The sequence below is a fragment of the Rhinoderma darwinii genome, chromosome 4, assembly GCF_050947455.1.
Source record: "Rhinoderma darwinii isolate aRhiDar2 chromosome 4, aRhiDar2.hap1, whole genome shotgun sequence".
Lineage (NCBI taxonomy): Eukaryota > Metazoa > Chordata > Amphibia > Anura > Rhinodermatidae > Rhinoderma > Rhinoderma darwinii.
The window spans coordinates 38,960,719-38,968,513 of NC_134690.1; positions in this window are offsets into that span (position 1 = coordinate 38,960,719).

A 7,795-nucleotide genomic window follows, 5' to 3' on the forward strand; every position below is an offset into this window, starting at 1 on the left:
TCCCCACAACAGTTGGAAAAACAGGCTGTAGATTCGTGTCCAGAAGGGTTCTGGCAAGATACAAATGCTGCCCAGATAAATAAACAACGGGAGCAGGTATGTTTTGCCCAAGTTGATCCTTTCCCTGAAGGTCAAAGTCCAACCTTTCCACTGGTTCACCTTTTTGGTGGCAATCTGCAGTCTGCTCTCCCAATTTTGAGTAGGATAGTCTCCTCTGCCGAAATCTATGCCCAGAACTTTTGCAGTGTCTTGGGGCACAGGGAGGGTGTCTGGGAGACAAAAATCTGGGTCCCCCACTCCCAACCAGAGACTTTCGCACTTATCCAGATTGATCTTGGACCCAGACGCGTCCGAGTAGCGATCTACCTCAGACATCACCCATTCCGCCTCCCCTTGCGAGGAGACGAAGATAGTGACATCGTCGGCGTACGCTATCGTCCTTACGGCAGACTCCTCGACCGCCAAGTCCATCCTCACACCAGCCAACGGCCCGCGGTCAACCCTCACAAGGAAGGGGTCGATCGCGAACACGTATAGCAGCGGGCTAAGAGGACAACCCTGACGGACACCAGAGTCCACCCCAAAAGGACGACCAACCCAACCGTTCACCAGTGGGAAAGTCTCAGCCCCTGCATACAATGTTTGCAGCCAATTCACAAACCCCCCAGGCAGACCGTATCTCAAAAGGGTGGACCAGAGATACTCATGATCAACTCTGTCAAACGCTTTTGCCTGATCCAAGGACAGCATGTACCCCTTCCAGTGCCCAGCTCTGCCCTGCTCCACCGCCTCCCTGACACCCAGGACAGCACTAAAGGTGCTACGACCCGGGACAGTGCAGTGCTGGACACCCGAAAGGAGCCGCGGTGCAAACTCGACCAACCTGTTAAACAGTATCTTAGCCAGAATCTTCCGGTCCGTATTGAGAAGCGCTATGGGACGCCAGTTCTCAACACGGGACGGATCTTTACCCTTTGACAACAGAATCAAGGCTGACCTACACATTGACTTTGGTAGAGTGCCCGAGGATAGACACTCATTAAAAACCCCAGTCAAGAGGGGAATCAAAGCTTCCCCAAAGGTCTTGTAAAACTCGGACGTTAAGCCATCCGGTCCCGGCGATTTCTTAAGAGCAAGCCCTTCAATCGCCCTCTTTACTTCCCCTTCCTTGATTTCCTCTGTCAAAACGCCAAGAGAGGGGCTTATCCCTGGCTCCGGAATGGTTTCAGCCAGGAAAGCCGACATCTTGTCTCGATCTAGTTCCTTCTTACTCAAGAGGTGTGAGTAGAAGGATCTGACCACCTCCAGAATCCCTGATTTGGACCTGTTCAGGGATCCCGTACTGTCGATCAGTCCTGCCACATACTTGCAATCCACTGACATCCTACAGTTCTTGTAAGGGTCAGGCGAGCGATACTTCCCGAAATCCCTCTCAAAAACTAAGGATGTGTGCCTATCGTACTGACACCTCTTGAGCAATGATTTCACACAGGAGATATCCTTACGGCTACCCCCTGTCGAGACCAGCTGCTCGAGTTTCCTTCTTAGGTCCTGGTACAGACAGTGTCCGGCCAGGCTCCTAAAGTTGGAAAGCTGGCGGAAGAATTTTGCCGCGCGTTTCTTGAGCATCTCCCACCACTCTGACTTACTGTTACAAAGGCCCAAAAGGGGTACCTGGCTCTGCAGAAAATCCTCAAAGGACTGTCTGACGTCCGCTTCTTCCAGGAGTGCCGAATTCAATCTCCAAAAGCCCCTTCCCATCCGATGGGTCTCTGCAACGTTCAAAGAAAAAAACAATTAAACAGTGATCGGAGAATTCTACCTCCACAACCACAAGTGGTGAGGAGACAGCCTCCTCCTTCAAATAAAACCTGTCTATTCTAGACCTAATCTGACTACCCCTATGGTATGTGAAACCACTGTGGTCCGGGGTGTGCCTAATGTGGACATCCACCAGACGAGCCTCACTGACTATGCTATTCAAAGCGACGCTGTCATAGCCCAGCCTGTCTTTGGAGCCCCTCCGATCCTTCTGTCTCACAACCGTATTGAAGTCTCCTCCAAAGACCACTTGGCGGCTGGTAAAAAGAAAAGGCTTGATCTTCATAAAGAGGCACTTGCGGTCCCACTTGGTTTGTGGACCATAGATGTTTATGAGCCTAAGCTCTTGCCCCTTCATGAAGACGTCCAGGACCAGACACCTCCCCATTTCTACCTCGATTACTCGTCGGCATTTTACCTCCGCCGTCCTGAAAAGGACAGCTACTCCGCTATACGGCTCGGCCGCAAGAGACCAGTAAGATGGCCCATGCCTCCACTCCTTCCTGGCCATATGGACAGATGCCAGGTCTGGCACCCTGGTCTCCTGCAAAAATAAAACATCGGCCTCAACCCGGCCGAGAAAATCAAAGGCCGTGAATCTGGCCGCATCTGACCTAATGCTGGCGACATTAATACTCGCCAGGGTCAACGGAGTAGGTACCGCCATCAAGAGTGATCGAGGTCGACCGCTAGCTTCTTCCCTCCCCCAGTTAGCCCGTCGCTATCTGGGTCCGGGGAATCCTCGTTGCCTCTCTTGAGACTCGCACCCGAGAGATCCATGCCTTTGGAAAGGTCTTTTCCATCTAGAACCAAAAGAGGAGAAAGTGAGTCCACAACATTTTTAACAATATTATTTACACTCCCATCCCCCTCCCCCACTACCTCCCCCATTTCCCCACCTCCCCCTTTGTCCACCAGTGCCGTGACAACCCCTTCCTCAGGTATTCGGCCCACTACCTGGTTCGAGGGTCCAGCACCTCCCGAAGGACCCGACCTTCGCACCGGTACCTCACCCTCGCCCTCCCCTTCTTCCGAAGAGGAGGAGATGTCCTCCCGAAGGGCCTGGTACCGGTTGGAGAGCCCTATCAGGGGGGAGCCAGTCAAACCCTCCTTTGGGATCTGGCCGGTCTTGGATGTTTTTAACGGGGCCCCTTTGGTCTTATACAGGGCCTTCCTACCAGTGTCTTTTCTCTTATCTTGCCCCTTTACTTCGTCCTCATCCAAACTACCATAGTATGAGGACTCACTAGAGGGGGCTTCTCCTCTCCTCCTGACCAGTCTCCTGATCTCCTCCTCTACCCCACCATCCCCAAGGGCCTCCGCAGACATGCCAGCCTCCTGAGGGACGGCAGACTGAACCCCATGGCTTTGGGGCCCCTCCTGCTCCCTCTCAAGTCGACGGCACTCCTGCTCCTAAATTTGGAAGAAGGCAGGGTCCTTACCTTCCTCGACCCTATCACCCCTCCATCCTCACCAGCCCCTTCCCCAGCGACACCGTGACCTTGACCACTGCCACTAGCCAGACCAGGCGCCACCGGGTTAAAGACCAGGTTAGCGAAGGAGCGCGGACAGCGGCTAAAGGGGTGACCAAGGTCACCACACAGGTTGCACCTTATGTCCTTGCACGTGGCGGCAAGATGGCCCAGAGCCCCACACAGCGCACACCTCTTCTCCTTACACTGGGCGCTAAAATGTGTGGGGCTGCCGCACTTGTGACAGACCTTCGGCTGCCCCTGGTAAAAGACCAAGATCCTGTCCCTCCCCCGGAAAGCAGAGGAGGGCATGTGAGACACCGAGTTCCCCTGGACCTTTAATTTTACGGAAAAGGTCCAGGCCCCAGACCAGATCCCATGCTCATCCCGGTTTTTCTGGGGCATTCCTTTGACCTCGCCATGTCTCTCCACCCAGGTCATTATGTCAATGCAAGAGAGTGACTCATTATTGGTCAAAATGGTCACTCTCTTGATGACCTCATTCTGCCTCGAAACGGCTTGAACGGCGAAACCCTGCCACTGGGGCAATGCCCGTGCCAGCTCATGACGGGACCAGAAGGATTCCAACCCCTCCGCCGTCATGAAACTGACATCGAACACTGAGGTGCCGTAGGGATGGATCAGGGCATAGATGTCATTAGCCCTGAACCCCATCTCCAGGAGCAGCTCCACAACCTTAGATCTTGGGGGGCTTGCTTCCTTACCAACCCACCGGAGACGGGCCACATTCCTGCGGACACCCCCGGGTCCCCCTGTCGGAAGGGACAACACTGGTGGTCCCTTCCCTTGGTTTTCTCGGAAGGCTGCCTGTCCGTACTTCTCGTACCAGAAAGACAGGTCAACCTGCTCACCCCCTATCTGGACAGAGCTCTCGCCTCTCCTTAGGGCCTCCGCAAGGCGCCGTTGCAAGTTACCATGCACGGCACCAGCAGACAAAGGGACACTTGGGCCCGCTGCGGCTGCAGCGTAGGACCTTCCAACCTGTACAGCTCCCGGAGCCCCGATGGGCACTTTAACAACTGGCGCCCCACTTTTCAGTGGGTCTCCCCCTAGACCAGCCTCCATCAACTCTCCTTCCAGAACACTAGGGCCACCTCCGGGAGCTGCGCCTACCTCCTGCAATTCCATATTTTCTACACCCCCACCCATATTCAAGATCATACCCCCACTTGCACCTCCATCCACACCATTCACACCATTTACCTTTCCCAACCCTGTTTCTTCTCCAGAAACATTCTCCCCACCATCCTCCATCACAATTGAATTTTCCCTTTCCACACCCCCATTCACACCACATGCGTTTTTTCCTGCGTTTTTTGCTACAGGCGCGTTTTTTTGCATGCAGGCTTCTTTCCCCCTTACTGGACCAGCCACAATGTCAGATTTTGTTTTCCTGGTTGCTTCTTCCTCCACCAGGCGCAACTTTGCTGAGGAGAGCACCACTCTCGGCACCAATTTGTTCTCCCCTAAGGGGATACACACAGCTCCCGTGCCCAGCTGCTTGGGCCCGAGCACAACCTTCTCATTTGCCGCTCCACTATCCGGCCTCGCAGCCAGTCTTGCCACTGCACTGCTACCGCCACTCGCTCTAGCGGCAGCAGTGCTTTTGATCTTTTGAACCTGCCGAGCAGGGGGGCTACACATAATCTCCCCTCCGTCAGACCCCTGATCCACTGCAGGATCAGGAGTAGGCTGACCAGAGGGGTTTGCAGTGGCATCCCGGGGTACAGAGAATGCGTCGGGCTTCGGAAGAGGTACATACACCAGCCGCTCCTCCATGATTGGAGTCTTACCTGCCTTCCTTGCCTTCCGCATCCTTCTCCTTTCGGCCTTGTCAGACAGGCCGTCCGACACCGGATCCCCTCCGAATGTGAAATCCCCAAAGTTCACCGGTGGGGACTGTACCTGCCTGATTTCGGCCATCAGAAGTCCCCCGGGACCGCCACTGCACCCGGTCTCCTCCGACTCCGACCACGACTCCCCTGAGCCTTCCGAGCTGCTCAGCGACACCAAGACACCCGATGGCCGGTGCCTTGCTCCGTCTCGTATTTTCAGTTCATGCTCCACAGCGCGCTCTCGCTGTGCACAGGGGAGGCTGCCCTCCGACACCTGGCTGCACTCAGACGTCTCCCTTCCTCCCAGCTTGATTGAGGCTGCTTCCAATTCAGGGATTAACCCCTCGCTTGCCTCCTGACTTGTCTCCAGGCTTGTCTCCTGGGCCGATTCCTGGGCCGATTCCTGGCCCTGTCTCTGTACTCTTTTCCCCAGGGACTTCTTCCATCTCACCAGCCGCTGGCGAAAACTCCCCGAGGACTGTAAAATTAACTCCAGCCTAGTCTCCAGAAAATCTATGCGCTCCTTCAGCTCCTTTATGTTCTTTGAGATAGCCGGTCTTTTATTTTTTGAGCAATGATCCGCTCGATAACGGAGCTCAGCCAGAGACTGCTTCAGGGACAGTCTCTCCTCTTCCGAAGCCATATACAGGCTCGTTACCGTCATCACCCTCCGGCGGAATTGTTCTTGCGGCTCCCTCGGGGCTAATACCGGCCAGTCCTCGAGCCGATACTCGAGGTCCTCCATGTCCACGATTTCGCCCAATGCCCTATGCGACAGCACGGAGCACCAGACAGTTTCCGACATTCCCGGCGCCTCTTGCCCGCTCGTCCTCCTGTCACCGGCGGCATCCACCGCCGCGAGCTTTCCCCCCGCAGTGGCTCCCGCCTGTGTGTCGGCTGCCGCTGCGGACCTCTCCGTCCTTCCTCCAGTACTCACAGTGTTCACGGCGAGTGAAGCCTCCACATCCCCGCGGCTGTGCTGGCTCAAGTCCTCGTTAGAGCCGCCGCTCCTCTTACACATTCTTTCCGACCGGCGCAGCATGCCGGCTGCCTCCTCCATCTTGCGGCCACGCTCCCGCCCGGCTTCGGCGGCCAGTGTGTCCTCCTCTTTACTCACCCCCGACTCCGGGGTCTCTCCCCAGGACCCCACTCCTCCTGGGAAAGGAGTGGGGACCCTGCCTGGAACAAATTCAGCCGACTCCAGCAGGTTTTCAGGCTCCAAATGTGAAAAATGCACCTAACACACACTCCTTCAGCAGGAGCTCTCCAAGCACACGTCTGATTACCGCGGCTGCTGGCACCAGTCTTGCCCTCCAATGGATCCTCGTTAAAGGATTTAAAGTGTACTCATTCCAATTACAGAGCCTCGAAAGAGTCCTGTATTGTTATTTTTTGTCACTACCTCCCCGGGTCGGGAGTGGGTAATTTGCGCGCCTGCTGCCTTCCTTGGATGTGGTAGCCGTTTCTCAGGCTCCCTCTCCGGAATCGAACCCTGATTCCCCGTTACCCGTGGTCACCATGGTAGGCGCAAAAAGTACCATCGAAAGTTGATAGGGCAGACGTCCGAATGTATCGTCGCCGTCACGGGGACGTGCGATCGGCCCGAGGTTATCTAGAGTCACCAGAACGGCCGGGGAGAGCGTAGGGAGGGCCGGAGCCTGACCCCACCGCCCAAGCCCTCGGATTGGTTTTGGTCCTATAAATGCACGCGTTCCGGGTGGTCAGCGCTCGTCGGCATGTATTAGCTCTAGAATTACCACAGTTATCCAAGTAACGGTTGGAGCGATCAAAGGAACCATAACTGATTTAATGAGCCATTCGCAGTTTCACTGTACCGGCCGTGTGTACTTACACGTGCATGGCTTAATCTTGGAGACAAGCATATGCTACTGGCAGGATCAACCAGGTAGTCCCCCCTTCCATCGAAGTGCTGAGACTACCTTCATTTATTGCGCTCGGGAGGTGGGCGGCCTCGCAGTGCCAGGGGGACAAGACGACTTTCCAAGGCAGCAGAGAAAGTCCAGGACCTTTGCAGAGAAGAGGTCAACCAAGAGCCCCGCGGGAGGTCGCAGCTGGCTGCCAACTTGGTACCGGTACAACCTGGTCACCGCTCGGAAGCGGCCCAGGTCTGCAGGACATGGGTTGGCATAACTGCTACGACGCGCCCCAGGACAATCCCGGCTACCTGCTCTCACCGACGGCCCAGCTCGAAACCTGCCGAGCAGGAGGACACCTTCAAACAACTGACCCCCCTTCCAAGGCATCGGAAGACAGTCGAGGACACATGGAAAGAGAGCAACCAAGAGCCCCGTTGTTGGACGCAGATTGGCACTGAGACCGCAACCAGGTTTCGCGACCACATAAATGTAAGTCAACCGGGGTGTTCAATATGCCACTGTGACGCTTCAGGACAGTCCGGGCTACATACTCTCACCGCGGGCCAGCTCTCAACCTGCCGAGGAGGAGGATGCCTTCAAACAACCGACCGACCCTTCCAAGGCATCGGAAGACAGTCTAGGACACATGGAAAGAGAGCAACCAAGAGCCCCGTTGTTGGACGCAGATTGGCACTGAGACCGCAACCAGGTTTCGCGACCACATAAATGTAAGTCAACCAGGGTGTTCAATATGCCACTGTGACGCTTC